Below are 20,258 nucleotides of genomic sequence, written 5' to 3'. Positions count from 1 at the left end.
TGCAGTTACTAAAATACAACCTTGGCCAGTAATAATTTGTGCCAACCGAGATATAGCTTTCACCTATTTAATGAAAAATAAAATAAGAAAATACGATGGTCAGCATGGAAGTGATCTTCGTGAGAAAGGCTGTTGCTTCTATCAGAAGCAGTCACCTTAGTCCAAAGCTTGTTACTTAGACTTCATTTGGTGTTGGCAGAAAGTACCACTAACTGGCAAAAGGAACAGAGAAGAGAATGACAATATGGTGCCTGTATATGCAACTGCCACAGAGCCCAGTGTTTTGACATTGTTACTGAAACAAACTCAACTATTTATGAGAGCTACATTGAATCAGACAGTTGGTGTGGCAGAAAAAAACATCTGTTTCTGAAGTCTTTTTGTCTAGAAAGTCACTAAGGAAGGAGGAGAAAGCACAGCAATCCCCAACACAAATACCTCCAAAAAGCCATAAATAGCATCGTCAAGTGGGAACAGATACCTCCTGCCCCCATTATAACAACACCCAACAGACTTGGTTACTTAGAAGCCTCAGATGACACATCACTGTGGACAGCAATCTCTCTTCTGGATAGTTCAAAGACTCCCTCCTCACACACTGAAAAAGGTAACATACCTTCAGACCCTTTTGCCTTTGTAAGCAGAGAATACGGGTAAAATTAAACTTTTTTCTTGGTCTTTGGATCATGAAAATCAGACAATTTAACAGGCAGTGGTGAACTGTCTCTTATGCCATCCTGGTTCCAGGACCAGCAGCACTGGTATCACCTTGACAGAGCTGCAAACACTATACTCAGACCCCTCCCCAGACCAAGAATATTAAATCCGATACTCTTGGGGCAGGGCCTAGCTAGCTATGTTTGAGCAAGCCCACGAGATGATTCTGATGGAGGAGAAGGTTTAAGAACCAGAGTCATCTGCTAAATGACTCTAAATTGCTGTTCTCTGAGAGTTGTCTGTCTGCTTTCAATGGGTTTTCCTGCTACTTGCTATTATTACTTATTTCTGCCCACCATGTGGCTGCCTTTTGTCAGTCCTTCTCTCTTCTAATTTGCTGTATCTAATCTGCTATAATTTTAAAAATCATGTTCTTCACATGTACCCCCAAACCTAAGATGCAATAAAATAAATAAATGGGCAAAAAAAGGAAAGAAATCAGTTGTTGCAGTGGTTAAAATCACGTATACAATGCAAATAGGTAGGATGAAATGAGTAAAGAACTGCTCAGGAATGGGAAAAGCACCGCTATGAGGAAAATACATAGTTCTAGGGTATAAATTTTGAGCATCTATTTTGGTTATGTAGAAGTTTTTGCCACATATTTCCCAAACTTCACAGTACTTCCTTGAGTTTACTCCTCATCAGGAGAATAGGTGGCTGGACACTGAATTCTGGTCGGTAAACCTGTTTCTGTAGTTTACAAGTGAATCACTGCAACATTTATCTTAACATTTTTAATACAAAGGATTACCACTCATTAAATATTTGTTGTGTGCCAGGCACTGCGCTAAACATTTTACTTAGCTCCTCACAACATGATACAGGTATGGTCAGCCCCATTCTAGATGAGAAAACGGAGGCAATTTACTATTGAGTAACCTGCTTATGATCATAGGGTTATTAAGAAGCATGGCCAGAACTCAAGTTTGCTGGATTTCAAAGCAAAATAATTTTACTTATTTTTGTTAACATATCTGGACCATGAAGGAAAGAGGCAGCCAGGCTTGAACTCAAAACATAAAAGAGATAGAAACAGAGACACAGAGAGAGGGGGAGTGAAAGCCACAGAGAGAGAAAATGAATCTCAAGAGGAGGACAGGGCTGTAATAAATGGTCAATATTTAAAGAGGCATAGATAGATCCTTCCTAGGAAATAATCAGGAAGACAAGTGACTCCGGTCATGCCATTCTGTCTGGAAAGCGAAAGCCTGCTAGTGTCCCTGGTAAGAGAGGTCCCCTGTCCTCCTCCCACACAATCACTGTGGGGCCCTATCAGCACTATCTCCACTTCCAGCCTGGTCCACATTTTGGGGTAGCCTTAAAGGATTTCCCAATCTACTTCCCACAGGGGCCTATATTCCCTTTTATAGCTTGCTCTGGGGTCTTTACAGTTTTTAAGCTTGTTTAAAACACACAAGATCTTCCTATTTGCAGACATCATGAAGTTAGAATCTTCCAGCAGAAGACTGAGATACTGTAACTGACAGTAACTGACCATCTGGAACACTATAAATGTCTCCTTTACTTCTTATTTTGTTTATTTGTTTGCTTGCTTGCTTTTTTAAAAAAAGTAAAAGGAAAGATTTCAAGTTGTCTTTCTTTTAGCCCAAGATTTTACTAAACATACAGTAGCACTATGATATGTTGTGTGGTGCTCTCTAGAACATTGAATATACAAACAGATCCTGTAGGTGGATATGAAATAAGCTGCATTAGGCATGCGGAAAGAGGTTATTTAAGAATGTGCTCATCAGGCATCAAGACAGACCCTGTGTCTTCCTAGACTCCTTCTCCTTCCTTAGAGCTGCTGGGAAAACTCCATTTCTGACATCATCCCCATTTCTTACTGGGGAAAATCAGAAGCAGACTTTGTATTTTAATAAGCTGGTTCTAATCCATATTTAATCGCATAAATGGGCCTCTGCTTTCTAAACTTCAAACAATCTCCTTTGATTTGGTGTTTTGAAGAATCTATATCATTGGTGAGGTATTTCAGGGGAAAAAAACGTATTTTATAAAGTACCTAAGGCAACAACTGAATTGAGAGGTAAATCCAATTACTGCATAAGCAAGGTATCTTAGCATTCTGATATAACACTTATGCCAGGGGAAATGTAAGCAGGACATTACAAGCCTTTCGTGTTCCGATAAAATGAAAAGTAAAGGGAACACAAGTATCCAAAGTTTTGTCAATTAGTGGCATATAAAAGTGCTTCACTAATTTGTAAATGTTTCTGTTGTTTATGTAGTTGGGTTAGAGGGTGGCTTTCTGCTTTTCCACACTTCAAGAGCGAGTTTTTTGGGCTGATTCCTGGATGACAGATAAAAGGTAACCATCCACCAGCTTGGGCCTCTCGCTCCCAGCAGATCAATAAGGAACAAAGCTTGAGTCCCTTTTGACTCTGCTGTGGCCTGGTGCTCTTTGGAAGCCAGTATTTCACAGTAGAGTGTATTCATCAACTCAGTCTGTCCCTCAAGAAGAGCACGCCTTCCTTCTCTGTCCACCTATCAGAAAATCACCACTTCCTCTCTCTCCCGACCTTCATCCCTCCTCACCTTACCAAAAACAACAGAACAACTGTGCCCTAAAGCTCAAGGGAGGCTTTTAAATTTCATTTCTTAAAGCTCTCTTCTAATTACTAGGTCTTCTCAAGGCCCTTTTCAAATTGCTGGAAGGCTCCAAAGATTCCAAACTTTCCATCTACTGAAAATGAGGATTCTTTCACCCAAATCACCACTTGGAGCTCTTGAAATCAAAAACAGACATGACATTTTTCTAATCACCACCAGTCAATCTGGACTGAGGTCACCTCTGCCTTTTCATGGACATATAAAGTCACCTGTGGGGTAGAACTCTTACCCATGAAGGTGTGTCTCTACCATTAAATGCCAAGACCTAGTAGCAAAATAGAAGTATAAACCTGATTTTTTATAGAGTAAAATCCAAAAGCCACTGTGTGAAGTTATATATATAGTGAGAAAGATGTGAAGGTATACATCAAATTAACATTAAACACTCAGTTGTGTTTGGACTTACGGTTGGCTTTTTTTTCCCCCCCGAGAAAAATTCCATCAAGGTAGAAGCCCATCTCTGTAATATTTATTTTACAGAAGTGGAAGAAAAAGAAATAATTATTGCACGTATCAGCTGGCTCTACTGATGGTGCTGTTTCTCATATAAAACACAGCCCATTTTTTCTGCTTTTCGAAACCAGGGGCAGCCTTTCACCCACAGAGCTGTAACTTTCCAAAATCAATGCCTCTTGGCTTTCCCATCTGCAAGATCTTCTGGATTAAACTCGATGCAGACAGTCTCTGCTGACCTTCACCGCCTGTCAGACTAGCAAGCCTAGAAGAGTTTGTTATGAGAATTTGGACCCTGACTTATCCATATTAAGATTTTTGAACCCACTGTGGAACAGCTCTGCCTTCTAAGCCTCTCCTAGGCTATCTAAAAGTTACAAGTTGTATTCTCTCTTTAAAAAATAATATTGGTGTAGGTAAGCATATTCATCTACATCTTTTTAGGAAAATTTTTTAAAAAATTAAAAAAAGTAATCTCGGCGGTTCACACCTGTAATCCCAGCACTTTGGGAGGCCGAGGTGGGCGGATCACCAGGTCAAGAGATGGGGACCACTCTGGCCAACAGGGTGAAACCCCGTTTCTACTAAAAATACAAAAATTAGCTAGGCATGGTGGTGCACACCTGTAGTCCCAGCTACCCGGGGGGCTGAGGCAGGAGAATCACTTGAACCCGGGAGGCGGAGGTTGCAGTGAGCCAAGAGTGAGCCACTGCACTCTAGCCTGGTGACACAGCGAGACTCAGTTTCAAAAATAAAGGTAATCTAACCCTTGAAAATCCAAAGCTATAGACCAATTGTATCCATGTGAGATTATCCTTATCATAAAAAGGGCTTTCCTCCGCCTGGACAACCTCACCACCACGTTTCCAGCACCTCCATCAAACAGGAGGGTCCATGAGGAAACACACCACAGCACCGCTCCTGGCATGAAGAGGCTGCACAGTAAATATCTGCTCAATGAATAAATGACATCCTAACTTTACAAAAGGATTTACTCAAGGTTTTCTTTATTTGTAAGAGCTTACATAGACCTCTGATATGTGCAACTGGTGTGGACACTGTTACTGATGATTGATCTACACACAATTTTCAGGGACACATCCATGTGTCTCAGGCACTAGCCAGACCAAAAAAGATGTGTGAAAATAAGTACATCAGACATACGAAACATCCCAGATTAGACCTTTGCTTTTCAAGACTGGTGTGTGATAACTGGAATCTGAGAAGTGAATGCATTTAACCAACAAACAGACGTGAGTATGAATCACAACTTTGTTATCACACAGAACTGATAGCCACTCTGAGCCTTGGTTTTCTAACAATGGGAGTGGTGATAATGCCTTTAAAGTTGCTGTCAGGAGTAAATACATTATTAAGTAGCTAACATAGCGCCTTATTGCACAGAAGACGTGGAATAAAGGCAAGCTCCTGATATATGCAACAGGTTCCCTGGATAACATCGGCATTGCTCTACTTGCTGTTCATCACAGAGGTTTTAGAAAGCACCATTCTGACACTTAAAACCCAGAGCTCTCTCTCAAGAAGTATAGACTTCTCAGGCCACACGGTCAGCTTGCCCAATTTGACATGTATGTAGAAAGATGTGCCCTAGGAATTAATCTCAGAGCACGCAGTTCCACCTTAGTTCGGAATACAAGGATATCCACAAAAGCAGGAGCAGGAAAAAAAATCGTATTACTGAAAACGACTAATATGAAGTTTGGGGAGTCAAAGCTGAATGATTGTATGTATAATAAATGGTAAGTGAATTCCAACTCTATTTCCAGCAAGGTCACCAGAGGCAGGGAATATACACAACACAGGAGGCCTGTGTGGACTGGCCTAGAATAGCCAAACACTTGGCAGGCAGTGCCAGGACTGCCCAAGATCCACCCATCTCACCAACTGCTGCTTCCTTTCTGGGAGATCCCATCCAATTTCAGTCTCGATTTGTATCACTTTGAACCTAGTATCTGTAGATCAGTGTTGAGAGATGAACTACAAATCTTTTAGTGCCAATTTTTCAGATACAGAATTAAAGGGATTTTATACCACACAGGCTATTTTTAATCTCAAAGATTTTCAATCTTTTATGTAAATGGGTTAGGGCCAGCCAGCATCACTTAGACGAGCAACCTCAACAATAATGTTCATCTATGAATCTCTGAATAATACATTTTGGCATGACTTTTCTCCAATATTAAAGCTTTCTGGGATGTTTTCACTAGTCTGGAAGCAGGAAGAAGAACTCAGGATAGTAATCAATGAAGTCACTGAATGTTTCAGCCTTGGTGGGCCATTCAGAACAAATTTTAGCGGTGTGTGTGTGTGAGAGAGAGAGAGACAGAGAAAGAGAATAAGAAAGAAGAGATACAGAAAAATATCTCAGGCTCTCAGAAAGGATTTCATTTCCTCTAATGTTCAGGGAGATGACTTGAGCCTAGTTATCAAAATGGCCAAGGGTTTGCAAATCTGTCACACAGATTCTAGAGAAGTGCTTGGGATAGACGTAGTTAGGGAGGGAGACAGCGTAAGTGGTATTTATAATAAAAGTTGCTCCTGTCTCTACTAAACACATAAAAATTAGCTGGGCATGGTGGCCTGCACATGTAGATCCAGCTCTTCAGGTGGCTGAGGCAGGAGAATCGCTCGAACCCAGGAGGTGGAGGTTACCGTGAGCTGAGATCACACCACTGCACTCCAGCCTGGTGACAGAGCGAGACTCCATCTCAAAAAATAAAAAAAGAAAGAAAAAGAAAAAGAAACGAAGTCAGCCTGGCACAGTGGCTCATGTCTGTAATCCCAGCACTTTGGGAAGCTGAGGCAGGAGAATCACTTGAGCCCAGGAGTTAAAGATGAGCCTAGGCAACATAGTGAGATCCCATCTCTACAAAAACAAACAAAAAACTTGCTAACAATGTCTATATGAAATTAAATTGTCATGTCCTAGAATATAAACATAATTAAGGTAGGGAGGGGTATGGTTGATATTAAGTTCCTAAAACAGCAGAGTTTTCTGTATTGTCTCAATACTTAAAAAGCATACTCAATGGTCAAGATTAGGCAGCTATTTGTGATAATAAATATAGCATAAGGCTGAATTTTTTCTGCATTTAAAGCTTTCAAACATTTAAAATGTATACTTCAGATAATATATAAATGTCAATCTTAACCTTTCTTTTTTCTGCGACAGAGCTTCACTCTTGTTGCCCAGGCTAGAGCCCTCCTGGCTTCCAGGAATTCTCCTGCTTCAGCCTCCCAAGTAGCTGGGATTACAGGCATATGCCACCATGCCCAGCTAATTTTGTATTTTTACTACAGACGGGGTTTCACCATGTTCCCCAGGTTGGTCTCGAACTCCTGACCAGCAGGTGATACACCTGCCTCAGCCTCCCAAAGTGCTGGGATTATAGGCATGAGCCACTGCACCTGGCAATCTTAACCTTTCTTAATCTGCTTTTTGTGAACAGAAAGGCCTTTTCTGACTTAGCCTTGGAAACCTTGGAAGTCACGTGACATCACTTCCATGCATTTTCTTGATTCAAGTCATCACAAGCCCACCCGGATGCAAGGAGAAACAGACCTCACCTCTCAATGGGAAGACTGTCAACTAGTTTTGGTGCCATGTTTTGCAGCTGCCACAGTGGTTTTATCAGCCTTTGCATTCTCTACCATCTTTGCAGATAGTTTACTCTCCCATAAGCCTGAGCACACACAGGCTGCTTTGGAAAGCACATCATGAATTATTCTCTCAAGAGGAAGGTATAGTACAAGCACTAACTTGAAGGCACTCACAAAGGAATTTTCAAAGACACGTAGGGGGTATGTGTGCTTAAACAAGGGTCTCTGCCTAGGCACTTTTCAGACTGACTGAGTCATTACTTAAATTTGCAAGAGAATGCAAACAAGCACTGTTCTGGAAAGATAACTCTACCAAGAGCTCATTCTCCCAGTGTTAGAATGAAACGAATGTGGATTTCAATCCTGACCCAATCACTTCCAAGCTAGACCTTAAAATATATTACTTCACCTCTCTAAAATCTGTTTTCTCTTGCAAAACAATAACAAATAATAGCACCTATCTCATATTGCTGTAAGGATATAATGTGTAAATACCTATAAAAGATGAAGAGTAGGGCCACGGTGGCACTCAATAAATATGTGTTGTTTTTGTATCATTACTACTATTTAAAGAGTCTTCGGCCAGGCGCTTTGGCTCATGCCTGTAATCCCAGCACTTTGGGAGGCCTAGGTGGGCAGATCACCAGGTCAAGAGATGGAGACCATCCTGGTGAAACACGGTGAAACCCCATCTCTACTAAAAATGCAAAAGTTAGCTGGACATGGTGGTGCGCACCTGCAGTCCCAGCTACTCAGGAGGCTGAGGCAGGAGAATCGCTTGAACCCGGGAGGCAGAGGTTGCAGTGAGCTGAGATCACACCACTGTACTCCACCCTGGTGACAGAGTGAGACTTCGTCTCAAAAAACAAAAAGAGTCTTAGACCACTCTCTAGCACATAGTAAGCACTGAGTTAACATTAGCTACTAATGTAATTTGGACCCAATACCTTCACTTTCTTTGGTTTCATCGGCCTCTCTACCTCCCTATTGCAACCAAACATTGAAAGGGTTGCTGATGAATTTTACAATTTGACAGGTCAGAACTTCTCATTCCTTCCTTCTCTATACTCTGAAAAAGGTGAAAAAGAACAACAGAAATGCCACTAGATGGGTAACTTTTAGAAAAATCAGGTTTTGTAAGTAGCTTGAGTAGCCACATAATCAATATGTGCTTTTATCATATGTGACAAATGCAATAATGTGATTAACATGGGAAACAAATTCACCTTGATTATTGCAACTTCAAAACGTTCCTGTCCTATGGGAGAAGGGAAAATGTGGAGTCTTTTCACATGGTTCCACCATGCAGGGGCTGGCTCTTTCTCTAGTAGCTGGGATTGTGCCACTGCACTCCAGCCAGGGCGACAGAGCAAGACTGTCTCAAAAAAAAAAAAAAAAAAAAAAATGTAGGCCAGGCAGAATGGCTCACGTCTATAATCCCAGCACTTTGGGAGGCCGAGGTAGATAAATAATCTGAGGTCAGGAGTTTGAGACCAGCCTGACCAACATGGCAAAAACCTATCTCTACTAAAACTACAAAAATTGGCCGGGCGTGGTAGCACAAGCTTGTAATCTGAGCTACCTGGGAGGCTGAGGCAGGAGAATTGCTTGATCCTGGGAGGCAGAGGTTGCAGTGAGCCAAGATTGTACCAGTGCACTCCAGTCTGGGCAACAGAGCAAGACTCCATCTAAAAAATATATATATTTAAAAAAGAGCCAGACTCTAAGTTTTGTGAGGGCCAGGACACTGTCTTGGTCACCATTACATTTTTGATTCCAGCTTCAATATTTCCCACTTGGCAAGTGCTTCAGAAATACTTGTTGAATGAGTAGCACACATTCACATTACAATAAATGGTTGGGAAAAAAAAATCTCTTCATATTTTAGCCTAAGTGCTTTGGCTTTGAGGGCTACAGACGGTCTCATTTTAATTTATATAATAATCCCGTTTTGCCATCATGAAAATGTTTCTCTTTGAAGGTGAGCTTACTTTTTCAGTTCACTGCTGAAGATATTCAGAATAAAGTAGAACACACTCTAGAAGGAAAAAAAGAGACAAGCTTCAAAACTGAAAGCAGAACCCACACGAACAAGTGAACAAACTGCCTTGTAGCATCTCTGCAACTGACACGCGAGAACCGAAATGAAACTGGCTTTGCTCAGCAAAGCCCAAATCAGAATCATAAAAACTCCTCAAAATACTACAAATAGCACCTATGTGACAATGAACATGTTTTAACGCCTCAACACTCCGTGGACAAATGCCTTCAGATGAGCCATTCCAGAAGGCAGGACCCCTGCCTAAGGCAGCTTCATATTGAGCTTGTTATCGTTATTCGGACTTGGTTGAGCCTTGCACACACACAAATGACTTTTCCCCTCTCCCTCTGGTTTAGATGGTAATCCATTCAACATCATTAGGGAATAGAAATGCCCCCTTCCCTCTCCAGAGGGGGAACCTCCTCCGTGCTAATAACCACACAGCTAGGTCTGGCCCTGCAGCCACCTTGCAATGCGGCCCTGGGGTCTTCGTGGGCACTGCCAATCCTCCCACAGCAGGTAATAATGTGCCACCTAAAGAGGAAGGCAGTATTTTTCTGCCCTAAACTCCAGCATCCAGGATCACTCTCCTAGGTCTCATCTTCTGAAGCCTCCTTTGTTTATCGGACGCATATTGTGCACCTTGTCATTGTTGGGAGGACAGAAACAACTGGCATTCCTCACAAGCTGTCTGTCCGAAGGAGCTGCTGCAGAGGACCCAGGACTCACGTGTGCGCAGACTCCACACACTCTTTCTCTCCCTCTCTCCCCCTCAGGAGCGCTGCATGGCTGCCCAGAACTTGTCCCATCCAGTTGACTCCACCATCCTTTTCCTTCTCTAGAAAGGATGTGTATCTCCAGGAGACACATTCCTGCGGCTCCGTGAAACCATGCAGGCACAGACACTTGCCTAGCTTTTTAATTTTACAGCTTTTACACTGAGGTGACACCCCTGTCCCCAGTCCTGCTATCATGGCTATTCCCATGACCACTGTTAGTTTTAAATGTTAAAAACAGAGAGCTCAGCTGGGCATGGTTGCTTACGTCTGTAATTCCAGCACTTTGGGAGGCCGAAGAGGGCAGATCACCTGAGGTCAGGTGTTCGAGACCAGCCTGACCAACATGGAGAAACCCCGTCTCTATTAAAATACAGAATTAGTCGGGCGTGGCGGCACATGCCTGTAATCCCAGCTACTCAGGAGGCCGAGGCAGGAGAATCATCGAACCCAGGAGGCAGAGGTTGCAGTGAGCTGAGATTGTGCCATTGCATTCTAGCTTAGGCAACAACAGCAAAACTCTGTCTCAAAAAAAAAAAAAACAACAACAACAAAAACAACAACAACAACAACAAAAAAAAAACAGGGAGACATCTACTCAAGACATCTACTTTTTTAATGTCAAGAAATCCAAAGTTACATATGATAATAAACATAAACACACACATAATGGACCAGGACTTAAAAGCAAATCCCTTCATTTCTTAGATCCACAGCGTCCTAGTCATCACAGTTAAAAAAAAAAAATCCACAGTGAAACAAATAAGCGGACATTCTCTTTCAGATCCAGTACACAGAAAATCTGTACATTTATAATTTTACAGGCATCAGGATTAGAGAGAGAGAGAAAGTGTGTGTATCTGCTTTCTGTTCTCAGTGACCAGCTGGACAGATGGTCAAGAATATCATTAATTAAGAAAGCTCTCATTCATGATCAGAAAGTCCCTTAGGAGGCTGGTGTGGGGTGCAAGAATGTCTTAGAATGTAATCTTTGAGGAATGTTCATGTCTGAGACATGAGCCCATTTGGTGGATGTGGGGGAGGAAGGAGGAGAACAGACAGCCTGTTGTGATCCAAAAAGCAACCACAAGTACCTCAACATTGGTTTGACACCCAGACACTTCCAGCTTTCATTCCACCCACTCCCTCGACAGTATTAAAAGTGAAGAAAGCCACTGACAGGTCTCAGTAGCTGCCATAATCCTTTCTTCTCTAGACGTAAGTGCAGTCAGCCCTCCGTACTCATGGGTTCTGCATCTGTGGATTCAGCCAACAGATATTCCAAATATTTTCCAAATATTTGAAGGAAAAATTGTGACTATACTGAACATGTACAGACTTTTTTCTTGTCATTATTCTCTCAATAATACGGTGTAACAACCATTCACACAGCACTTACATTGTGTTAGGTATTATAAATAATAGAGGGATAATTTAAAGTATACAGCAGGGGCCAGGCATGGTGGCTCACACCTGTAATCCCAACACTTTAGGAAGCTGAGGCAGGCGGATCACCTGAGGTCAGGAGTTTGAGACCAGCCTGAGCAACATGGAGAAACCCCATCTCTACTAAAAATACAAAATTAACCAGGCATGGTGGTGCATGCCTGTAATCCCATCTACTCAGGAGACTAAGGCAGGAGAATCACTCGAACCCAGGAGGCGGAGGTTGTGGTGAGCTGAGATCGTGCCAATGCACTCCAACCTGGGCAACAAGAGCATAGCTCCGTCTCAAAAAAAAGTATACAGGAGGACATGCATAAGTTATATGCAAATACAACACCATTGTAGATCAGGGACTTGAGCATCCTTGGGTTTGGGTGTCTGTGGGGGATCCTGCAGCCATCCCCCATGGACACCAAGGAACAGCTATACCTCACAAGTAGAAGAATATAAAGAGAGGTGGAAGAGGATATGTTGGATGCTTTGTCACTTCTTCTGGGCTAACACGGAAGATGTAAAACGAAATGGGGTCCTATGTGTTCATCCCAATATAAGCATTTCCCGGGTGAAATTTCCCTAAATTTAAGTCACCCCTCAACCTAACCAACAGAAAGTGTGTGTATCCTGGGGAGAGAGGAGGGAGTCTGGTGATAAGCACTACTGAATCTATGGGAGGACTACAGATCAACAAATCCGAAACCGTCTGGCTTTCTGTACCAATTTACATCCATTTTTTCTTTCTTTCTTTTCTTTCTTTTTTTTTTTTTTCTTTTTTTTTTTTTTGAGATGCCCTCTCTCTCTGTTGCCCAGGCTGGAATGCAGTGGCATGATCTTGGTTCACTGCAACCTCCACCTACTGGGTTCAAGCAATTCTCATGCCTCAACCTCCTGAATAGCTGGGATTACAGGCACCTGCTACCACCACATCTTGCTAATTTTTGTATTTTTAGTAGAGACAGGGTTTCACCATGTCAGCCAGGCTGGTCTCAAACTCCTGACTTCAAGGGATCCACCCATCTCGGCTTCTCAAAGTGCTGAGATTACAGGCATGAACCACCGTGCCCAGTCCTTCACTCTTTCAATATTTCTATGGACTTCCATCAGAGAGACTCTGGTACTACAGATGAGTTAGTTCCCTGTTGTTTTGATCTTCCTCCCCACCCTGCAGTGATCACCTACTTCCTAGCTGTGAGGTATCGTGCCAGGCACCCACAGGATACAAGAGACATGAGATATGGGGATCTCCCGGCTGCCGTTTTGAGGACAGGGGGTGTATGTGAGTCAAGCATCATTCACAGCTTCTAAAGCTAGAAAAAGGAGACTTCAAAATAATCCACATGTTGCTTTTTGCCAGATGCTCACTTTAGTTCCTTGTTTGGAGAGAGTTCTGAAAAGGAAATTAATGAGAAATTGGGGTCACCAAAATCAAACAGGAGGCTTGGTTTGGAGCAGGGAGCAAAGTAATCAGAGAGAGGACATGTGTACTATGAGGGAGAGGGACATTATTCATCCCCAGCTATTCCCCAACTTCTGCCTTCCTTGTACCTACCAGCAATCACTGGTCCTCTGAAAACATCTAAGGCAGAAGTCTCAGCTGCCACCAGAAATGACCTCGGAAGGGTGAGTTAACAACAACAACAACAACAGTAATACAGGTTGAACATCTCTAATTCAAAAATCTAAAATCTGAAATGCTCCAAAATCTGAAACTTTGTGAGCACTGACATGATGCCCCAAGTGGAAAATGCCACACCTGACTTCATGACAGGTCACAGTCAAAATGCAGGCATGCAACATGCAAACTATCCTGCATTTCCCAGCTCTTCTGGTGATGCTACCGTGCTGCGTAGTTACCCTGAGCACATTAGTTTTCCACTGTATTAATGGTATGTCATATTTTACTGTTAAGTACTTATGTGTTTTTAAGTATAAGAAAATGATTGCTTAGGCCGGTCATGGCGGCTCATGCCTGTAATCCCAATACTTTGGGAGACCAAGGTAGGGCAGATCACCTGAGGTCAGAAGCTCGAGACCAGTCTGACCAACGTGGAGAAATACTGTCTCTACTAAAAATACAAAAATTAGCCGGGTGTGGTGGGCTACTCAGGAGGCTGAGGCAGGAGAATCGCTTGAACCCAGGAGGCAGAGGTTGTAGTGAGCTAAGATTGCGCCACTGCACTCCAGCCTGGGCACCAAGAGTGAAACTCCATCTCAAAAAAAAAAAAAAAAGAACATGATTGCTTATGGGGGCATATAAATTCAGAGTCAGGAATGACAGTGATGGCAAACAACCACAGATGGCCCATGTGGGTGGCTGAGATAGTGACTCCTTTGCTTTCTGATAGTTCAATGTACACAAACTTTGTGTCATGCACAAAGTTATTAAGAATATTGTATAAAATTATCAGACTATGTGTATAAGGTGCATATGAGGCATAAATGAATTTTGTGTTTAGAATTGGGTCCCATCCCCAAGACATCTCATTATATGTATGCAAATATTCCCAAATCCAGAAACATCCAAAATCTAAAGCATTTCTGGTCCCAAGCATTTTGGATCAGAGATACTCAACCTATAGTTTAGTATCAGCCTCCCAAAGTCCTGGTATTAAAGGGATGCGCCACCACACCTGGCCCATTATGTATATTTTATATATATAAAAGCCATCATTTATTCTTTCTAGGAATATTCCCTCTCTATCCCCCAACCAAGGTCTGTGAAGATCACATCAGATATTACGGTGACTAAGGATGCTGCCTTAGATATTTTCTGCAATATATTTTTAAGTCAACATTTTAATTTTGTACCTTCCAAGTGAAAACACATTGTTTTTGTAAAATGAAGAACAATAAAGCTCAGGCAAACTTCCTGGCTGGTGGAGATCTCAGGATAAGGTGTGAGTACAAAAATAAGACAAATGAGACTGTTGTGGTTGAAATGAAAAAACTCTCCTCCATCTTGTGTTGACTCTGCAGTTTTCTCCGCTCTCTTCAAGGTCGTGGGCTCCAGGCTGCTTCGCCTATGCCTACTTCTCTTGCTGCCATTTGGTTTGCCTGACTTTGTTGAGGCTTCCAGAAAGTGTCTTTTCTTAGCTGCTTATTCTGAGCTAGAATTTTGCCTCTTTAACCCCTGGGCTTTTGTGTGGTCCCCACCGTTCCCTGAAACCTGTCCGCATCTTTCCTGTCCCTTCTAAGCATCAATTCAGTTTGTTCTTCCCAAAGACGGGCTGCCACAAGTTGCCATTTTCTGGCTGCTGCATGGCTCCAGACAGCTTGAGGTCAGACACAGGGAAGGAATCTTACTTCTTTTTTTTGTTTTGAGATGGAGTCTCACTCTGTCGCCCAGGCTGGAGTGCAGCGGTGCAATCTCGGCTCGCTGAAACCTCTGCTTCCAGGGGTCAAGCAATTCTCCCTGCCTCAGCCTCCCAAGTAGCTGGGATTACAGGTGCCTGCCATCACACATGGCTGATTTTTTGTATTTTTTGGGGGGTTTTGTCATGTTGGCCAGGCTGGTCTTGAACTCCTGACTTCAGGTGATCCACCCACCTCAGGCTCCCAAAGTGCTGGGATTTCAGGCATGAGCCACCAGACCCGGCAGGAATCCTATCTCTAATAACATTTTCAAGTATTTTAGCTTGAAACACCATGGAGAATCATTCTTGATCTCTCCATGTCTAAGCAGGAATATTATCAATGTAATTTTACAAAATCAATGTTTCTGATTCATACAAAACTTCCCCATCAGTACTGCCATGAAAGGAAGCAGAATGCTGTTCCCTCCTCACCCAACAAAATCTTGCAGCCCTGCATCAAAGGCAGCCCTGAAGCATCACTCCACTGGAAAGGCCAGTGCTTTCTTCCATCATATTGTCCCCTTCTCAATGCAATACTGAATTTTTGGAGACAAGCAGATTTGAATTCAAATTCCAACTATCATAAATCTATGTGACCACTAAACCACTCCAAGCCTCAGTTCACATATCCTCAAATGGGGCTGATGATAGTAACTATCTTACAGTTGCAAAGGGGTTTAAGAGGCATAATGTATATCAAATCTTTGCACAGAGAACATAGAACTAGGCTAGTATTATTTATCAAGGTAGCCACTATTCCTTTCTGAGCAAAGCAGGGCTAAAAATAAAGACAGGTTTTTCTGTTCCCAAACGCTTCTAGAAATGAATCAGTTTCAACAGTCTTTCCTAGAAGCTAAGTCCCTCCCTTCTTCACTCCCTCTCCTTGTAAGAGGGCCTGAAAACAACAAGGATAAAAAGTATAGACAAAGGACAAGAAGGCACTGTAGCTCTAGCACCAAGGAAAAAGCATCAAATGTTTTGGTTTTAAGAAAAAAAACACCCTCTCCCACACTAATAATTTCCATCTTTATCAAGCTACTAAACAGGAGCCCTACGACCCTTGCTTTACTTTAGAAATGGGAGAACCTTAGAGAAAAATAGGACACTTTTAATCATTACTATTTGAATTACATTTTATGCCTCCCACACAGAGCTTTGAGGAAAGCTACAAGAGCCACGGCTGTTGATGTGACACCAGCGATGTAGTGGTAATCAGAGAAGGCCGTTCAGAGCTTCTCAGCTTTCAGGCTCTCACTCACCACAGGATGGGGGAAGGTGGGGCTGGAGGAGGGAGCCTGGGCAAAAGACCCAGAACTCCCTGAAGCCTTGATGAACAATTTGTGCCTTCAGAAGAACAGTGCAATGACTGAAAGCTAAAGATTCCTGGAAAAGAGGGACTGAGCAAGAACCGACAAGGAAGGCATAAAAATGGAAAGAAAGCTAGAGAGTCAAAGAAATTAAGCTTTGTCTCCAGCTCCCATTGCCAGGATGAAAGGAACTTCTCCATGCTAGGCTCCAAGAAAAGGGAAACTCCCAGCTCAGCACAAACTCCCAGGGCCCACCTTGAGGGCTGGGCAGGAAAGGAAACAGAGGGGTGATCTTCAACCACCAGGCCCTAGAGACCATTGTCACAGGAGAAAAAAGAGGCAGGAGAGGGCAAGAGCGAGAGAGAGAGAGAGAGAAGGTCTGGGTGTGTTAAATTGTAATTATGTCTACAGTGGTATAGGAAAAAACCCACAGGTCTCTGCTGACCCAGATATGGGAAGTCCACCTTCTGAATCCCTAGAGTTGATAAGAAGGAAGGCAAAACCAGGAATCAAGAGCTCAGTGCCTTCTTTTTTATGGTACCCACCACTGGTAAGGAGACCTCTGTCTCGGTTTCCAGAAGGGAAGGTAACCTCTTCAACCACAACAGTCAGCTATCTTTTTTAAAAGGAAGAAATTGGAGGAAATTAGATTTGTGAATGAACATCCTTCTGAAAGGAGGGAACACATGAAGCAAATCATAGTTCTATTAATTAATTATTTTTTGAGACGGAGTCTCGCTCCGTCGCCCAGGCTGGAGTGCAGTGGCATGATCTTGGCTCACTGCCACATCTACCTCCCAGGTTCAAGTGATTCTCCTGTCTCACCCTCGAGAGTAGCTGGGATTACAGGCACCAGCCACCACACGCAGCTAATTTTTGTATTTTTTAGTAGAGATGGAGTTTCATCACATCGGCCAGTTTGATCTCAGACTCCTGACTGTGAGTGATCTGCCTGCCTCGGCCTTCCAAAGTGCTGGGATTACAGGCATGAGCTACTGCACCTGGACATAGTTCTACATATTTATATTTTTCCTCCTGCATTGGGAAACTAAAGAGTAAACAACCCCCATCCCCCAAAGAAAAAACGTTTAGTCAAGGTTTAGCCATATATGAGAAAGTAGTTAATATCTCCCAAATGACCCCAGACCAGGCTGAATTCTGCATTACTACTTTCATGACTTTCTTCTTCTTTAGTGCCGTTTATAGGCATTTAAAGCCAAACAGAGGAAATCAGCAATATATTCATTTTTTTAATTGTTATGTAAATGTCTCAGACTGACCTGTAAAATGTATGGACTCAAAGGAAGTATAATTCACTCTAAGATACATGTTTACAAAATGCAAGACAGGTGTTTGGATTTATTTCAAATGTATTAAAAAAAAGATACCATGCTCCCAGCCAAAGAATACCAGAGTGTATGGTAGTTAATTTGGGAAGAAGAAGTGCATGTAATCACTTACATTTTTGAAGTGAAGGTTAATCTGCAGGAAACGGGAAGTTAAGATGTGTAATTAACCCAAAGGTACACAATAGAAAGAATGGGAAGCAAAGACTAAAGAGGGAGCTTGAACGAGCTAGCACAGAAATGCCTGCAGAAAAGGCAAACAGCTGAAATGTCTCTCCAGGTTTTTTCACTCATTTAACCATCACAGACAGGAGCTCTACTCATGGATCCGAATGTGCCCTGAGACAGTGTTACTCAAAGCATGGTGTCTGGACTTGGTGCTCATCCTTAATCAGCAATGTCCCCCCCCACAGGATAAGCACAGAAATTTAAAACTGCATGGTCAGAGGCCAACTCTAGTAATACATTTTTATTGTATTTTCTAAATGTAACAGTGAGAAATGGATTGGAAATAGAAGGAGAAGAAGCTAGCCTTTCACTGTAGGCAGTGTACGGAGCACCTCTAAAAATCCTACACTCTAAAATTGCAGTTGGTAAGCACTCAACATGGAGTTAAGAAAATATATGAAAACTGGCCGGTCGCAGTGGCTCACACCTATAATCCCAGCACTTTGGGAGGCCAAGGCAGGTGGATCAAGAGGCCAGGAGATGGAGACCATCCCGGCCAACATGTTGAAACCCCATCTCTACTAAAAAAAAGTACAAAAATTAGCTGGACATGGTAGCACGTGCCTGTAATCCCAGCTACTTGGGAGGCTGAGGCAGGAGAATCACTTGAATCCGGGAGTTGGAGGTTGCAGTGAGCCAAGATCGCACCACTGCACTCCAGCCTGGTAACAGAGCAAGACTCTGTCTCAAAAAAAAAAAAAAAAAATATATATATATATATATATATATATATATAAGAACTTTCCGTTGTTCAGTTTCCACTCCAATTTATGTTTTCCCAATGCAGAAGCCTGCCTGGTTAGTATAGAAACTGATGAAAAAAAGCCAGCAATGATGGCTATTTTTGCTTGAAACACTGATTCCACTAAAAGCAACACATGGCTTTATCCTGTTGTGCTATTCCACATAAGGAAAAATGCCATTCAATCTTTCTGTTTGTATATAAAAAGAAATTTTGAATTGAGCAGCCTTCTATGGAGAAAAAAGGAATTCAAAGTTTTAATTATTAAATATAGCCAAATATTTACACATCATTAAATACAAAAATATACGAGCTGTTAGATGGGTTCCTCCTCCTATCCCCCATGCCTTACTATAAAGGAATATGTTACAATGCATAGACCATATTGCATTCTCTAACGTCTACTTTACTTTCTGTTTGAATATCTGTGGTTATAGCAACATCACTTTTTATCTGCTAAAAATATTTTAGACTTCCTCTGCCTAGATCATCCCCCTAGAATTCTGTTTATAAAATGGTATGGGTATAAAAAAAAGAAAATAATATGTCTTTGTCAGGAGATTAAACACATCAAAAAAAAAAAAAAAACCCAAATACACATACACATTTGTACATGAACACAAATATAAACATACATCTACAACCTACCCACGAGGTCCCACCAGCAAAATCCTCATGAACTCACGATCTTATCACTGAGTAGAAAAACGGTGTATCCAAGGACAGTAAGACAACAGTCTCATATTTACCAATATCGTGTTTACTGAAATAAAGCTTTTTAGGTACTGCCTTGGTTATATTAAGCAAATTGGTTTCAAGTTCAATACATAATGCGAAATTCACAAAATATGCAGGCATTGGTTGGTGGAAGAAGAGGGAGCACTGGGATTGGCTGAGCTGAGGAAGAAAGAGATGAGGTAGGAATAAGTCAATAATGACTTAACTTGAGAAATTCTGCGAGTAAACATTGAAGTCTTACTGGCATGATTTTATCTAGTGGCTTTAACATGTAGCTGCTGCTACAAATGCTGAGGTCATCTAAGGGGGAGGGTAGGAAACAGACCTCACACTGCACACCACCAGAGGATGTGAACCATCTAGGCTGCCCCTAGATCTCCATAAACAAGGCCTCTTCCCATCAAAGGCCACTGTGGAATGTAGCTGGAGTTGTTTATGCTTCTCCCTTTTTCTATTAGGTTTACTTTCCTGATGTTAAACCCTGTCAACTTTACTGCCCAGAAACCTGTCTTCAGAATAGGACCTTCTGCTTTGAAGACTCCTTTTAAGAAATGTCAAGGGGCAGTAAACATAAAATAGGATCCATAGCACCACCAACGACACAAAAACAGGGCCAGAGCTAATCAGTCCCCTCCATAAAACACACGCTCAGTCTTTTTCTCCCTCTCACACACAGTAGCAGACCAATAAGATCTGCGGAGTGAATGTAAGCAACAGAGTGGGGAGCAGCTGAAAAGAAAGAATTCCTGCTGCGTTCTCCCCTTGTGCCTCTTTCACAGTCAAAGGGTTCAAGGGAAGAATGTTTTATTGCACACTGCTGTTCACCACTAGCAGTGCAAGTTTATTCTGCCCAGGGGCT

At 42.2% G+C, this 20,258-nt stretch overlaps 1 protein-coding gene and 1 long non-coding RNA gene across 3 annotated transcripts in view; both read right to left on the bottom strand.

Moving 5' to 3' along the window:
- Nucleotides 1–20,258, bottom strand: part of MAML3 (mastermind like transcriptional coactivator 3) — a 457,463-nt gene that overhangs the window by 361,778 nt on the left and 75,427 nt on the right. The gene's annotated exons all lie outside the window — the stretch shown is intronic.
- Nucleotides 2,639–18,416, bottom strand: LOC116529064. The gene is made up of 3 exons (XR_004259363.1): nucleotides 17,432–18,416; nucleotides 5,807–5,810; nucleotides 2,639–2,653 (listed from the first exon to the last, which is right to left on the bottom strand). It is a non-coding gene; the product is annotated as an uncharacterized LOC116529064 (long non-coding RNA).

This window comes from Sapajus apella, unplaced genomic scaffold (assembly GCF_009761245.1).
Source record: "Sapajus apella isolate SASKATOON/1434 unplaced genomic scaffold, GSC_monkey_1.0 scaffold61, whole genome shotgun sequence".
Taxonomy (NCBI): Eukaryota; Metazoa; Chordata; class Mammalia; order Primates; family Cebidae; genus Sapajus; species Sapajus apella.
This window is presented reverse-complemented; position numbering and strand designations above follow the sequence as displayed.